The 17500-nt window shown below is 47.6% G+C and overlaps 1 long non-coding RNA gene across 1 annotated transcript; it reads left to right on the top strand.

Moving 5' to 3' along the window:
- Positions 1-13988: 13988 nt before the first annotated feature.
- On the top strand, positions 13989-17245 carry LOC132446381 (uncharacterized). The gene is made up of 2 exons (XR_009522824.1): positions 13989-14609; positions 15131-17245. It is a non-coding gene; the product is annotated as an uncharacterized LOC132446381 (long non-coding RNA).
- The last annotated feature ends 255 nt before the right edge of the window (positions 17246-17500 follow it).

The raw sequence follows: 17500 nt of genomic DNA, 5'->3' as shown, positions 1-17500 counted from the left end.
CTCACTCACACACACACACACACGCACACACACACACACACACTGTCGCTCCCTGTCTCACACGCACACACACACTGTCGCTCCCTTTCTCACACACGCACACAAACTGTAGCTCCCTGTCTCAAACGCACACACACACACTGTCGCTCCCTTTCTCACACGCACACACACACACTGTCGCTCCCCGTCTCTCACACACACACACACACACTGTCGCTTCCTGTCTCTCACACACACACAAACACGTGTTTACTGACCTTCTCTCACACTGACACACGCACAGCTCCCCGGTTTCTCACAATTCTTCCCAGAAACGCGCTCAGGCCTGCGTCGTTGCGACTGCTCCTGAAACGGCCGTCATTGATCGGGACGCCTCGGGACGTCCTGCTGACAAGCCACCTCAAATTCCCTTGATCTGATGGCGCCTCTGTTCCCGCTCACGCCAACCCCAACCCCCCACCTCCCCTGCGAGTGTGTGCGTCAGGCTGAGGGGGATTTCCTCCCTTTGCCTCCTGATTCACATTGCTATAATGAAGTTGTGTGTCTTGGTTGAGGCCTAGGTAGTCTCCCACGCAATCTGACTCCGCTGCACATGATGCTGGTTCACTTGGTGCCTTGTGTGACGGTGAGGGTGGGGGTGTGGTTGGTGAGATGGCGGTGGTGGCGAGTGTGGAAGGTGGAGGTTGTTCAAGGAGGCTGCTGTGTTGGTGGTCTTGCTGATGTGATCCTGATGTGTGGGTTGCATTTCAGATGGAAGAGAGACAGAGGATGGTAGAGAGAGAGAGAGAGAGAGAGAGAGGGAGGGAGAGAGAGAGAGAGAGAGAGAGAGAGAGTGCTGAGGCGATTGAGAGAGTAAGGGGGTGTCATCTAACACACTCTTACAAAACATAAGGATAAGGACAACAAGGCCTGACATTTGAATATCTCCTTCCTCCATCTCCTCTGCTCTCTCTCCTTCTCTCTCTCTCTCTCCTCTCTCTCCTCCTCCTCTCAGATTTAAGGAGCGGCCGTTGATTTGGACCGGGATTTCCTCGAAGGCAGGTGGAGGAGGAGCACGAGGAGGATTGACGTTTTTTGGGGTTAAGCCCACATTTGCGGCGGCCGTCACAGCTCCGGCTAATCTGGAGCTCTCGGTGTGCGCCAGCCCCTCTCCGTGCAGATAGCCCTCCCCGGAACAGAACCACCCCTGCCGTCCACCAGGGGTCCGCCCTGACTGGGCGGAGCGGGACCCCTTATCTACAGTTCTGCTGCGGACGTTGTGGTTAAAGTTACACTTCCTACCTCTGATGCAAAGCCCTTAGCCAAATCGTTTAGCCTCATAGCATAATTACCCAAGTCATCTTTTAAAGTTCATCTTGTAATTAAATAGATGACTTAGGCAGATAGTGATTATGTAATAAGTAAAAAGCACTCTGATTGGCTTAAGATATAGCCAATGAGGCACAGTGAATCAGCAGCGTCGGGAGGGTAGAGTTAGGTTAGATGCCACAATTTGGACAAAATATGATGTGACGATGGCAATTATGCTATGAGGCTAACATAAGTCTGTACATGTGGCAATGTGCAGGCGCGGGAACAGTTTATAAACGCAGAACGATGAGAATGGACTGAAGTCGGGGCCACACCAAACAGTTTTCCCCTCGTCTAACAATTACTCATGACGCCTCCGCTTAGCATTACTTCCATCCTAATGCTCCCGTTACACGTCGTCGGTGTCAAACTGCCCTAGCAGAGCGTACGCGCGGGCCTGAGGTATCCGTCACTCAAGTGTGCCATTAGTACCTAGCCTCTTTCAATTTGAATAGCAAACCCCTGAGTGCCTTTTGCAGAGGCTTTTCAAGTAATTTTTTTTGGAAACCGCTCGCGGCCCAGGTCTGACTCACACTGCCGTGAAGCTCTCCCCCCGAAGAACCGATGTTCCTGCTTTGTGATGCGTCAGAACTTGGACGGTTCCTGGATGTTGTTTCACCGGCGCCGCGGGTACCCGCGTCCCGGCTGCTGACGCCACCGGAGTGGGCGGGTCTGACGCGAGCCAACTCCTGGAAGCATGGAGCCGGGGTCGGACCGCTGGGTTACTCCAGGAGAAACAGGGGGTTGTGCTCTGTGCTTTATGCTCGTACAATACCCCGCATTCATGACGTGCCCTTTGTAGGAACACCACCTCTGTTACGACTTCATGGTGAGAAATCCACGGGGTGTTGGTTGAGCTTCAGGTGCCTTGAACAAGGGCACTTTGGCAGGCAGGAGTACATTGTGGGGGTGAGGTCTTGAAGCAGTGACTCTCAGGGGGGGGGGGGGGGGGGGGCACGAGCCTGGTCCGTATTAACTCGGCGGAATCGTTTTGTGGCTTTGAGGTCGTCTTGGTTTTGTCAGTGTCGGCTGTGTTATAGATTTTTATTGTAATTGTTTCCATCTGCCAATCAGGAGTTTGGGTGGTGGGTATTCCGTCCAACCCTTTCCAAGCCCCGCCCATTGACCAAGTAAGCAAGTTGCCAGTAAGCTGTGAGCCAGTGTAACCCATTACTCCCCGCCACCGTGTGTGTGTGTGTGTGTGTGTGTGTGTGTCAGTGCATCAGTGGATATGGATGGCAAGACGTCTGGTATGCCCTCTCCTATTAGCCAAAGGATAGCTGGGATCTCTCTCTCTCTCTCTCTCTCTCTCCTCTGTCTCTCTGTCTCTCTCTCTCTGTCTCTCTCTCAGGTTATATTTGGTCTGCTGCACCTCTTGCTTGAAGAAGCACTTCTTCTGCGATGTATGATAGTTTTGATGGGCTGGGGAATCAGCCCTGGCTTGCTGATGTGAACACATGCCTTTATGATTCACACTGTGAGTGCGGTAGCGCTCTGTCTCTCGTCTCTTTCTCTCTCTCTCTCTCTCTCTCTCTCTCTCTCTCTCTCTCTCTCTCTCTCTCTGTGTCTGTGTCTGTGTCTGTGTCTGTCTCTTTCTCTCTCTCTATCTCTCTCTGTCTGTGGCTGTCTTTCTGTTTCTCTGTCTGTGACAATCTCTTTCACTCTTCCTCTGACTTTGAGTGTCTCCATCTCTCTCTCTCTGCCTATCTCTCTCTCCTCTGTCTGTGACTGTCTTTCTCTTTTCTCTCTCTCTCTCTCTCTCTCTCTCTACTCTCTCTCTCTCTCTCTCTTCTCTCCTCTCTCTCTCTCTCTGTGCTGTCTGTGACTGTCTCTCTCTCCTTCTCTCCTTCTCTGTCTGTGATTCTCTCTTTCTCTTCCTCTCTCTTTCTCTGTGTGTCTTTGTCGGTCTCTCTCTCTCCCACACCTTCCTCGGCTTATGGAAAACTCAGGGATGTAGAAAGCATTTATGTTCTGTTCAGTTATTCCCATGAAACGACTGTCATTCTGAGTCATTTCGTATTTTTTGTCTTCATTATTTCCGGAATTATTCACCAGCACAAACTGTCTATTTTATTATCAAATGTAACCCCTTTTCCTTTTTGGCCGAGCAATTTGTTCTGCATTTTATTTTTGCGTTATTTATCGTAGTTGCTTTTGCTCACGGTTCTTTTCGAATAACCGTCGTAGTTTTCCGACAGAGCGTCGACTTCCATGAAGGACATTCTTCCCTTTGCCGTTGAGGGTTCCTCAGTGAAGTATCAGTTCTTCCCATACAGAGGCACGGTAGCCGCACGCACGGGGAGCCATCACCAGGCCTCTCAACACTTCCTATAGCAGACGGCTTGACAGTCCGACCGGAATGTCGTCTCCATTGTCAAACCTTGGCACGACTCTCTTGATTCCGATTTTTTAAAGCTTTCTTATGGATTTGTTGTCCTCTTGGTAATGGATAGTATGATATACACAACGTAAAGCTTATAGCTTTACGTTGTGTATATCATATAGATTAAAGCAATAGCATATACGCCTTTGGCACTGTTCTTTATTTAATTAACAAATTTATGTGTGTGCATCGATTGCATGAATGCCGGTGCAAAATGTACCTCTGATTAATGTGAATGGCTGCTGTCATCTTGTGTCATCGATATGTTTATAATTGTATTTCATTTTTACAGAAGTATAGGCCTATATGGTTCCTAATTGCTGTGTGATCTTTGCATGCAAACAAGTTCATTGCACTTGATCTATGTCTCAATATCTCCATGTTATTGGGACCATTTTCCATCATGCTCTCTGGGGGCTTGTTTGATGTTCTTGCTGCAGGGGTCAGAGGTTCCATTCTCAACAGCGAATGGGGTTTGTCCGTCGTGAGTAGCCCCTAGCCTACTGCATGCCTGGCACCAATGACTTCCTGTTTTGGCTCTTGCATATACCTCCAACCAAGACACACACACACACACACACACACACACACACACACACACACACACACACACACACACACACACACCACACACACACACACAAGCACACCCTCTCTCTCTCTCTCTCTCTCTCGATCTCTCTCTCTCTCTCTCTCCTCTCCCTCTCTCTCTCTCTCTCTCTCTCTCTGTTTTTGTCTCTCTACCTCTTCCTCTTTCCTCGTGTGACCTCGTCTTCCGCAGTGCATACGGTGACGGGCGTGACCGTGCAGCAATCAAGCACGCTCTCACACACACACAGCCATGCTCATCTCTCTATCTCTCCCTATTTCCAGAATATGAAAGTTCCTTTCTAGTGTTCTCTTTGTTGCTCTCTCTCTCTCTGTCTCTCTCTCTCTCTCTCTCTCTCTCTCTCTCTCTCTCTCTATCTCTCTCTCTCTCTCTCTCTCTCTCTCTCTCTCTCTCTCTCTCTCTCTCTCTCTCTCTCTCTCTCTCTCTCTCTCTCTCTCTCTCTCTCTCTCTCTCTCTCTCTCTCTCTCTCTCTCCCTCTCTCTCTCTCTATGTCCCTCTGGTTGTCTTTCTGTCCGTCTGTTTTGTAGAACAATGTTTTAGTCAAGCATACCATATACACATATTCCAAAACCACTTTGACTTCCACACACGCATACCACACACACACATAGGACAATCAAATGCATCCGGTGGAGTAACACAGTCATGCCAGGGCTCACCTTTTGCATACCAAAGACTAACACATTTTCTTAACGTACGTACGTATGCTGACCTTTGTTCTACTTGTTGTGTAGGCAAGCGGCTCTAACCTTGAGTCGCCCTTTCCTTTCCCCTCTCGTCACTTCTGTTCAGTGACCCCGGCTGACTGACAGGTGACTCACAACATCAGCAGCCATGTCTAAGCGGTGCTCTGATACCAACGCGGTACGCACTGTTACTCTTAATCTCCAGCATGTTCGGGGAGAATTTTTGGGAAGGGCTGTATTGTCAAGACCGATCTACGATCGAGATCAGACACCATGAAGTGCAGTTTTTTCCGGGCCGGTTTTGAATCTGTCATAGTGTACTTGTTAAATATGAATCGGCGGTTTGTGACTGAAAGTGCAGTTGTGTTGGAGTGGGCCAGACAATTCATGGGCGAACTTTGTTTTTTGAGCAGATGAATAGGGTCCTTTTATAAATGTTACGTAAAAAGAAAAAAAGGCTTTCCAAGGTTTATGGTCCAAAACGTGTTATTAAAGATTGTTGCAAACAGTATTTTACTCTGAGCTTGTGAAAACATGTTGAAATCTCCCTAATGGCCGTGCAGTGTTGGATGTTAGAAAAGTGAAAATGACACAAATGGGACAAAATTGAGCAATTTTTGCAACTGGCGTATTTTTTTTACACCAGAATTTCCATGATCCTGGCCAGGATTACAGCAGCCTGGGTTTGCAGAGGCGATCGCTTGGTCTGCTAGCGTAGATGATGAGTGGATACCAACACGAACGTGCTTGATTGCATGTCCAAAGGCTGGCCATGGCTCTTCACGATGCTGTCACCCACCTCTGGGTGGAACTTTTGTCCCAGCCAAATATTTTGGGCGGTTATTCAAGCAATACATTCATGATGTCAAAATAAGGGAGATAATTATAAGTTTCTCTATCAATGATTGTTCCTCAATCAGTGTTCCCCTTTTTCAGTCTTCAAACATACTAATGAGGTTTAAAGAAGAAGTAGATTCTATTTTGAGTGGAAGAAGTTTGCCAGCCTTGGCTGCATTGACAGGGATTAAATGCTACTGCGCTTGTTACAACCTTTCTACTGGTTTAGAGCCTTGTTCTTCTAAGTAAGTGTATTGTTTTAGTGCGTGTTTGTTTGCATTGATTTTGGTTTGAATTCCAACAGCCTCTTGTCTTGTATGTATTGTCGCTCTACACAGGCGTGTCAATATCAGTGTCCGATGCTGGGCTCTTGTATTATTACACATGGAGTTTACCATGCCAAGACACTCAATGTATCTGGGGTTTGTATCTCACACACACACACACACACACACACACACACACACACACACACACACACACACACACACACACACACACACACACACACACACACACACACACACACACACACACACACACACACACACACACCATTTACCACTTTAATGTGTAGATAGAGTTCCCAGCACAACGGAGAGCCGCTTGTAAAACATTACTTTAATGACTTTGTACCACTTTTTAGTATTTTCAGCAAATGGGTGTTAAACTGTTTAGGTCAACAAATGAAGACTGCTGCTTATGACCTCACTTTTGTGTGTTTTTGGAGCACTTCCTAAGGGGACAAGTTGGATGTGTGTATGTGAGCATGTGTGTGTGTGTGTGTGTGTGTTTGTGAGCATGTGCATTTATGTGTGTGTGTGTGTGTGTGTGTGTGTGTGTGTGTGTGTGTGTGTGTGTGTGTGTGTGTGTGTGTGTGTGTGTGTGTGTGTGTGTGTGTGTGTGTGTGTGTGTGTGAGCGTGTGTGTTTGTGTGTGCGTGCGTGTGCATGCGCACGCGTGTGTGAGCATGTGTGTGTGTGTGTGGTCGTGGTAATGCGTGCACCCCTGGACTGGACGGGGGCGGGCCGATGGCTCTATAAAGCGGGCCACATAGCTTGCGTATTTGTTCTCTCTGGTCGGCGGCGTGGAGCCGGGGGGCGGGGGAGCCAGGGCGGAGCTGGCGGAGCTGGCGGAGCTGGCGGAGCGGCCTGCGCTTCCTCTCCAGGGCGCCTCCTGACAGGAACTTGGCAGCAGCAACGCATCAACAAATCCACCCTGGTGGGCCGGGTTGTAGGGAACCACCCCCCACCCCTCCCCCTCCCGCCGCCTCACACACACACACACACACACACACACACACACACACACACACACACACACACACACACACACACACACACACACACACACACACACACACGCGCACACACATGTACTTACCCATGTACCCACAAACACACATCGCTTAGACATATATACACACACACACACACACACACACACACACACACACACACACACACACACACACTTACACATGTATGCACACACACACGCACACACTTTCAGATAAACGCACAGACAAAAACACATACACACACACACACACATACCCGCATACCTTCATGCGCACACACACACACAGACATACGTACCCACATACCTCCATGCACACACATGCAGACATACGTACCCACATAGCTCCACAGACACACACACACACACACACACACACACACACACACACACACACACACACACACACACACACACACACACACACACACACTACATAATACAGAACATGCGGTGTACAGGGGAGCCTGTCTCAGCACTCCCCAGCCCAGCACACAGGCACTTGGAACAGTCTCTTAAAGGGGCAGGTGGTGGTCTGGTCCCTGGACCAATTAAAGGGGAGGGGACCGTGTGTTCTCTCTGTAATTTAAAGGCAGGGGAAGACCTGAGCGACACATGTAGAGGGACTCGGGGACGAAACAGGTTATAAACGTGACGCAAGAAAGAGATGAGATGGGATAATACTTTATTGATGTACGATCCAACACCTCAAAATCACCATCACAAAAAATGCATTAAGACTTCTTTGTGAATTTCTGTCCCTCTCATTTTCCTCTCAGGGCGAGAGGAGAGTGTCTCTTGCAGTGTAGTTGATTCAATGGTGTGCGTTGCCGAACCCTCCTCAGAGGTGTGTCTCGAAACACCAACCGGTCAAATGGTGCATGTAGCAGGGAAGCTGCTGCTGCTGAAGGCCCCCAAAATGACAGTTATCTGCTGAGGCAGCAGAGTCCTGGGGGCGCATGATGATCTGAACAGAGATTCAATGTTGATGAGGGTGGTGGAGATTAAGGCAACACACTTTAACGCACGCACACACACACACCACCTGTGATGCACAAATGTCACAAAGGTGAACAGCTCACTCAGACACCAGAATACGACAGGACCCTTTCTAGTATTGTCTAGTATCGGCCCAGCCCAGTCAATCTGTGTGTGTGTGTGTGTGTGTGTGTGTGTGTGTGTGTGTGTGTGTACGGCTGGTTCAGACGACACGAATCTCAGATATTCCTCCACCATTTAACATGTCACACTATGCGATCACAACGCCATGAAATCGGGCCTTGTCTCGTCGGAAGACTGGCCACACAATAAGATTCAAGGGTGCAATGCTCTCGGGCTGTAGCCCCTGTCCACACTAACCCAGGTAAATATAAAAACGCACACGATCTCTGTCCACACTATCGTTTTCATATTGTTTCGGGAATGTTTTGCATCCACTTTCCACAGTGAAATGATTTTGGTTCATGGTTACGTGACTCCCACCACGCCTCTCTGTTTATAGTACAGGCGTGTGATCAGCTGTGATGGTTGCAGTTGACCAATACTTTTCACTCACAAGCAAAAATATGGCTCAAGCCAAAAGTACAGAGGCGAGTTTTCTTTGTATCGTTCACGATGCACGCAGCATCAACGCAGTAACAAAGTGTAAATAACACTGGATCCTGAGTTCCTATACTTGGCATTATGATGGCGGTCCTCTGCGCAGTGCAGTGAAGTCTAGTTAGTAGCATGTCAAATTGGTCAGTTTGCCGTTCGTCTAGTCAATATGTTGACCTACTTATTATATATTTATTTCAACTCCGACCCGCCCGAAATTCCTCCAAGTATTCATTTTTTTCACGCAATCTGACCGTGGATTCTCAACGGTGTCCGCGGGTATGACCGCCAACCGCGCATCTCCACTAGTCTTTACTTTACTAGTTAGTTCTTTACTACTTAGTAAACACTGCCCTTGGGCTCCAGCTGTTTGCGGGATTCCCTCCATGTCCCTCCATGTCCTCCAACAATGGATACGTCATGCGATTCCCCCAAATTTCTGGCATGCCATACTTTCGTCGTGGCATTTAAAATCTGATTAATAATAATAATAATAATAATAATGAATGAAATGTATATAGCGCTTAATATGGTACTCTAAGACGCTTAAATTATAATAGACGCTTAGATTAGTGTCTCTAAGATCGCAAGCATGTCACATTACAAGACCTCGTCTCCGACTTTTCAAAATCGTGTATGACTCGCAAATTTGTCTGCGACGAATGAATCGGGGCAAAATCGGGCTGAAACCGTGTAGTCTGAACCAGCCATAATGTGGTGAGTGTGTGTGCACGTGCGTGTGTTTATCTTTAATGTATGCACGTGCGTGTGTTTAGGTGTAATGTATGTTTGGCTGTTGGTGTGTGCGTGTGTGTTATATTGTGTATTTGTGAGTGTGTAATGGGGTGTGTGTGTGTGTGGGTGTGGGTGTAAAACATACATGTGTGTGTGTGTGTGTGTGTGTGTGTGTGTGTGTGTGTGTGTGTGTGTGTGTGTGTGTGTGTGTGTGTGTGTGTGTGTGTGTGTGTGTGTGTGTGTGTGTGTGTGTGTCCCATTCCTTTTGATCAGCCACAGAAGAGGTTTTCTGGGGGCAGGGAGAGGGGGAGTGGTCAGGGCGACTTGGCACCTTGCTCCAGTTTCATAAGCTCTGGTAAAAGCATTCGACTGGCTTTTTATAGGCCCGCTCCCCACAACGTGATCCAACCACCGCACTTTTCCTCCTCCTTTATATCTTTCTATTCAGCCAGCTTGTGGCTGAAGCTTGCGTCTAATGGCTGTTCCATTAGAGATGGACAGAGCGAGATGGAGAGGGAGGGAGGGAGTGGGGGAGAGAGAGGGAGGGAGGAAAGGAAGGAGAGGGAGAGAATGAGGGCCAGTTCTGATTCTGCTTCATTGGTTTAATTCCTCTGGGGAGACACTGGCCTGGCACTTTCAAACGGTGTGTGGAGGTATGTGTGTGTGTGTGTGTGTGTGTGTGTGTGTGTGTGTGTGTGTGTGTGTGTGTGTGTGTGTGTGTGTGTGTGTGTGTGTGTGTGTGTGTGTGTGTGTGTGTGTGTGTGTGTGTGTGTGTTGAATAGACATTCATATCACACACACAAAAATTAATTTTATGAGCACAGTGCGCACTCATAAGAGTTATCCTGTGACAGAATTCAGGTCATTTCAGTTTCCCTTCCAATCGAAGCCATTGAAGCCTTAATAACGGGAATAAAGACACTGATCCATGCAGTTCTACTATGGGATGAAACAATAATCCATAGACTACCGACTCCCAACTGTACTATACCGACATGGGGGGGGAACGGCCCGAGACATTCGTAACAGACACTGCCGTTCTTTTCCCGCGATGCATTTCAGCCCTCGGCGCAATAGGTGGGTGGCTTGTGGAACTTGGCGGGCTACTTCTGGCATTTGGAATAATGGAAAAGGGTGGAAGATCTGTGTTTGGAAAGTTGGTCTTTATAAAACTAGCGATGAGAAGATGAGAAGAGAAATCGTTGACGGTAGGGAGGAAGGTGGGTAAGTCCTTCATGCGTCCACGTGAGCTGGTGTTCTTCGCCCAGGTGACACACGTGCACTGACTGAATTCCTGAAAGAACACAGACTGAAAGGTGAGCAACACAACAGATGAGAGCTGTGTCTTCCATGAAGAAAAACCCTTCGTGACATACTGTGTCAAGGGGTGGGGGGGTGGATGCGCTCCCTCCAGCGGTATCTGTTCGTTAGTCCCCTCCTCCTACCCCCACCACACCCACACACACACACACACACACACATCCAGTCCTCAGACCTCAAGGGCCACATCTTTGTAATGGCTGCCTATTGATCGCGTGGGCTCCTTGTCCGCACTCAATGCCGATCGATCGGCTCCCCTAGAAGACTCTCCGAGGGCTAATTCACATCCTGTGGTTTATGTGTGTGTGTGTGTGTGTGTGTGTGTGTGTGTGTGTGTGTGTGTGTGTGTGTGTGTGTGTGTGTGTGTGTGTGTTTGTGGCATGACTAGCTGTTTGAAAGGAATACATGTTTTTGTGTGCGTACTGTATCCAGGCCATCCTTGCCTTGTTGTGTAAGAGGTGTGTGTGTGTGTGTGTGTGTGTGTGTGTGTGTGTGTGTGTGTGTGTGTGTGTGTGTGTGTGTGTGTGTGTGTGTGTGTGTGTGTGTGTGTGTGTGTGTGTGTGTGTGTGTGTGTGTGTGTGTGTGCTCACTGGGCCCCCTTTGTAATTAGAACCGGCAATTGCAAATGTATGTACGACATTGTTTCTCTGTGATAGAATCGTTTCTGACGGAGGGTACGCATCACTCCAGGGAAATATCAACACCTGCAAATTTTGCGTGAACTGTGTTAACGCCCAACTGATGGTGATTCTCAAACCACATCACAGGTTCCTCCCCTCACTCCCTCTCACGCGGCCAACGAGACAGACCACCCCCTGCTTCAGCTGTGGAATCACGTCAAAAATGTTGTTAATTTTTGTAGGTTGTTGACTCATGGTCGTCCCCACCCACCAACACCCACTGACCACCCCCATGTGGTCGGTGGGTGTCAGAACTAGTGGGGGGGGGACCCCTGGACGTCAGGATGTCCTGCTTGGGGGCCACTTTCTTTCGGTGTTAGCATAGCATTTAGCACAATGTATACCGACCAGAAGCAGACATGGAGGGACAGAGTTATGGTTTAGAGGCCTGTGTTGCGAAACTATAGCCTTTCTTTCTACGGATTTAAACTAGTGTTTACGTAGCCTACTCCTTTCCCGAAATAAAATTATATATTTTTTAATAAAGTGGTTATTTAGTTTATTCTTGTTCATATCCTCTTATTCTCTCTCTCAGGGTGAATACGGCAAGAGATATTAAGATGACAAGAGAGAACTATTGCAAGCTGATTTACATGATGTGATATTAAAGATAAGCTATTGTCATTGAAAGTGAATATTTGGATACAGCCTAAGATCTAAACTCTACACAATCATTTACTAACGCAATCATTCATTAACGCTTGTGCTCTAGCTTAATTTTTACCCCAAATCTGAAATTTAAGCAAATACATTTTCTGCTCTGTTTGCTTTCCTTAATGTTTGGATCTGATCCAATTTCATGGCAGTGTCATGGCATGATGAATACAAACGCATATGAAGTTCAGATTCACTTCACACTCCAGCGGAACAGACCAGTGGGTAGCACTGCTTATAGGCACACTCCAGGCTTTAAATAGAGAGGCAGACTAAAGAGGAAGAACATTTACATTTCAGCCCACTGCACTCCTGAAATGATCCAGCGCCCCGGCCTAAACCACCCCACCTCTCCTCCCCCTCCTCCCTCACCCAAAGTGAGTTGCTGTCAGGCCCCCTACCCTCCACCCTCCACCCTCCCCTTCAGGATTCCTCTCTGTCTCTCATCTGCTTTCTGTGTTTGTGTTAAAGGACACTTGATTAATGGCACCACAGACAAAGGGCTACAGTCTTCCCAGAGCTCCCACTGACCGAAGGCCTCCGCCAGAGGTAAACCCAAACACGTGTTGGCCCAGAGAGAGAGAGAGAGAGAGAGAGAGAGCGAGAGAGCGAGAGAGAGACATCCAAGGTGTAGTTTAACTGTGGCAGGGTCAATCAGTATTGAATACTTATGTTCATATGAACGCTATTCATATGAAATGCATAAGGCTACATGAAACCCTTTCTACACAGGAAAAAAAGTGTGCAAATGACTTAACGCTCACTCTATATACAGTCTCTATATTACTTCATTGTATTGAGTGGTTTTAAAACTTGAAAAATAGAGAAGAAAGTGGCAGCAGTGGAAGCGAGGTGGGAGATAACGATGGGTGTCTATGTTTAGCAATTAGATTGAAATTGATCATTAATGGATGGAATGAGAAGTAGTTATGATAGTTGGCAGAAAAACAAGTAGTTATAATTTGCTGTTAGAAAGGCTGCTGAAGGTACAACAGAATGAGGTTTAGCGACCGTTAAGTGATAGTTAGCATAGAATAAGCAGTAGAGAATTGCCAATCACAGTCAACCACGTTTCGGCACTAACCGGTTGCTAGGGTCCCGCCATCGGAAAGATTTCAATAACCTTTTCTTCATAGCAGCCTCCGTATCCTTATTCGACTGTACACACTGATTACCATCTTCCACACATCTCTCCCTCCTACGCCACCATATTAAGCAGTGAGCTAATGTAGCGTTGTGCTATGCTCATCACCTGGGCGGCTGGGGCTGGCTGCCTGCGGGCCTCCAGAAAGAACTGCCGTGTCAGTGAGTGTTGCGTTGGCCAATAATCGTAGATTCCAGTAACTGCACTCTGCTGTCACGCGTTTCCTTTTGTAATGGGACGGAGTGACTGCGAGTCCCGCTTCATCAAGTCAAACTGCCAGTTGCAGGGGGTGTCTGTGTGTGTGTGTGTGTGTGTGTGTGTGTGTGTGTGTGTGTGTGTGTGTGTGTGTGTGTGTGTGTGTGTGTGTGTGTGTGTGTGTGTGTGTGCATGTTGTGCGTGTGTGTGTGTGTGTGTGTGTGTGTACATAGGTTGCTGTTTTGTTATGTACGACACACATGCTTGACTTGCTCTTGACATGCTGTAATTGGCTAAGAAAACCCAGCAGCACTCTTTCCTCAGAAGTTATCTTCCCCCAATTGCATTGTGGGTATTATCATCCACCCATGTGTCATCCACCCCCACTGTTGCCTTAATGAGAACTGTAGAAGCCACCTGGCTGCCGTTGAGATGGTGAAATCATCTGTCACTGTGAGTAAAGTTTGAAGATAAAAATACAAGTTCTAATTCTAACATAAGGGTTGGGGAGACAGCACTCAAGTCAACACTCAAGCAAATCAACCTGTTTACATTTTGTATTATGGCTGAGTATGTTGTTGCTATGGGGATGGAAGTAGGAGTGGTGGCAGTGTCCTTGAGGTCTGTTGTCCTACCTCCTCCTGCTCCGAACAATGTGTGTGTGTGTGTGTGTGTGTGTGTGTGTGTGTGTGTGTGTGTGTGTGTGTGTGTGTGTGTGTGCGTGTGCGTGTGCGTGTGCGCGTGCGTGCGTGCGTGCGTGCGTGTGTGTGTGTGCGTGCGTGAACATCACATTAATATCTCTCTTTTCTCCACTTTTGACATATTTTTTTACTATCTCTCTCTCTCTCTCTCTCTCTCTCTCTCTCTCTCTCTCTCTCTCTCTCTCTCTCTCTCTCTCTTGATCTCCCTCTCCCCCCTCGGTTCTTCCCTCAGATGGTATGGATTGAGACAGAGAGACAGTCAGGGAGTCCCTTGACTGGGCATGCCACAGCATCCAGGATTCTGGCAGCTAGCGCTAACGACTGTGCTACTGCTACCTCTGCTGCTGTCTCTTACCGCTGCCGTCTCTGTCTCCCTGCTGCTGCTCCTGCTCTGAAAACCCAGCGCTGTACTTGCAAATGGTTTAAAGTAGAGCTGTCAAGCGATTAAAATATTTAATCGGGATTAATCGCATTAATGTCATAGTTAACTCACATTAATCGCGATTAATCGCAAATTATTTTTCTATGCTAAATATCCCTTGATTTTTTTGTCCAATTATTCTTCTCATTTTAATTCTCTTATCAACATGGTGAAGTGTATCGGCTTGCCTTGTGCAAATGATTTTTTATTGATATCAACATTGGCATATACTGATCAAAACAGGACGATACAAAAAAAGAGCCTATAGTGCAATTAAACGACTGCTTTGAACCAATGTCATTTGAACATAGCAGTCGGTTTTTTTTGGTTTTTTGATAATAATTGCGTTAATCGCGCGATAATTTTTTTAACGCCGTTAAATTTGGTTTGCGTTAACGCCGTTAATAACGCGTTTAACTGACAGCTCTAGTTTAAAGCAAAATAAAATCAATTTCTGGAAGTATTTCACCGTATAATATATCAACAAAACAACAATGGAAAGTTATATTTTTCTGGGCAGGACAGTGAAGGGAGACAGGGAAGTGGGTTGAAGAAGACCGGAGATGACATACACCACAGGACCACCGGTGGGAATCGAACTGGGTCGCTTCAAAGCATGATGCCTGCGTGACTAGCACACCAGTGAGATAAGCCACTGACGTCCTGACGTCTGAAACTCTAACATAAACCTGATCGGCACACCAAGTCGGGTTGGAACAATTCAACTGTACCGGGCGTCAGAGTCTTCTCTGCTGTCTAGTCTAGATGGTTAATTCAGAGGCCCGTTCAAGCAGTGTATTGTTGTGTATTGTTTCCCACGCTCTATTCATTAAATGTCAGAAATCCATCTTGTGCTGGGAGGGACCCTCGAAACAAAAATGAATCATTTTGATTGTTAAGCTTGATTTCCACGTGAATGTCTAATGATGAATAATTTATCATCGATTAATCGTTAACATCCACTCCGACACACACACACACACACGCACACACGCACACACACACACACGCACACACACACACACACACACACACACACACACACACACACACACACACACACACACACTCCCTCCCTTTGTAGGTCCATCCTATGGAATGTCTTCATCGTGTGTGTGTGTGTGTGTGTGTGTGTGTGTGCCCGCTTCTGTTTGGTCAGTGTCGGATTACTGGAGGTTGGCCTGGTGGGGCTAGGGGGTCCAGGGGTCCAGGGGTCCCGTTCAGGAATGGGACCCTGCCAGTGTGCGTGGCAGCGCTGACCCCAGCAGGTCAGCGTCCATTACCGTGTGAAGCCCAACTGTCAGCCCCCCGGACCCCCTGCTGGCACCATTTGTCTTCCTCTGGGGGTCAGCCTATCTCTACTGGACAGACCCCCCCGCCGAACACACACACACACACACACACACACACACACACACACACACACACACACACACACACACACACACACACACATATAGACACACAGACGCACATACACATACACTTACACACACACACAGACAGACACACACAGACACACAGACCCAAAAACACTCAAACAGACACACACCCACACCAACATATATATATATACACACACACACACCTACATATACATACACACACACACCTACATATACAGTGCATACACACAAACATACATGCACACACCGCCACCTCACTTATAAACAGATACACACACACACACAGACGCACTCTCATGCCGACACTGTTTACGTGAACGTACAACAGTAGGGACGAACACATACGTGTCGCGGTTCCTCAGCACTCCAGGGGCTCTATCTTCTCCGCTCTATTTTTCCATATGCATTCCATTTCCTTTGTCTGCCGGGGAAGTGTTGTAATGTTGACCGTGAACTGTTCACACCTCATGATCATTTGAAATGTGTCACTCTGAAATCCTCCCCGTCCCCCCTATCCCGTCCCCCCAAACAGCTTATCTCTCCCCGTTACGCTCTCCACTGCCGTCGCCCTTGATAGTAGCATAGGATAAAAGCCTTAAATGGAATATTGTCACCAACGCGATGAGATATGTCTTATGCACACACGTGTGGGAGATAGTCGCGCAAACGCACCTCGCAGCCCCACACCGTCAAGATAGAGGTCTCGTAATGGTGGTGTTTCATTTCTGCGAGCTGCATTATTTTAGAGTTATGGAAAAACATTAGCTTAATATGCGACGTGCTCAACGGCGAGAGACTCCTCGCTCCTGTTAGCTCGCCGCTCGCAGTCCCAAGGTCGCCCGCCTGCGAGGGCCGCGTGATGAGTTCATGCTAGACGCGCGGCGTCTGTGACACGTTCTTAAGGAACGCCGTGCCCATGAGCAGAACATAAAGCGGTTATATTATGCTAGTTCATTGACAGCGGTTAGCGGGGGTGAACTTCCTCCGGTGTTGCGCCTGCAATCTTAATATCATAATTAGCCCGTCTTTGCCACATTGAGACTTGAAAACACATAGTTCCGGCGGTTCAGCCAACCTCCTGTCCTTCAAACCTCATCCCAGTGTCTCTGTTTTTATCACAGCTACTCCATTACGAGGAGCAATTGTTTCTTTAGGGAGTGTGCTTCTGTGTCTTTTTGTGTGTTTCTGTTTGTGTGCAGTCAAGAAAATAAAAACCGAACCAAACCGGACTGTGTATCTTTTTTCTCTGTCTCTCTCTCTCCCTCTCTCTGCCTCTCACTCTACTTTTCCTCTCTATTAGCGATTGGCCTACTTTATAAATCTATAGTTAGCCTTCGCCAAATTCAAGGCTGTGTATTGTTACGTTGGTGTGTGTGTGTGTATGTGTGTGTGTGTGTGTGTGTGTGTGTGTGTGTGTGTGTGTGTGTGTGTGTGTGTGTGTGTGTGTGTGTGTGTGTGTGTGTATCGGAGGCCGGGGTGAAGGA

The sequence above is a fragment of the Gadus macrocephalus genome, chromosome 18 (genome assembly GCF_031168955.1).
Source record: "Gadus macrocephalus chromosome 18, ASM3116895v1".
Taxonomy (NCBI): domain Eukaryota; kingdom Metazoa; phylum Chordata; class Actinopteri; order Gadiformes; family Gadidae; genus Gadus; species Gadus macrocephalus.
The sequence above is the reverse complement of the archived record's forward strand: the minus strand, read 5'-3'. Positions and strand labels throughout refer to the sequence as shown.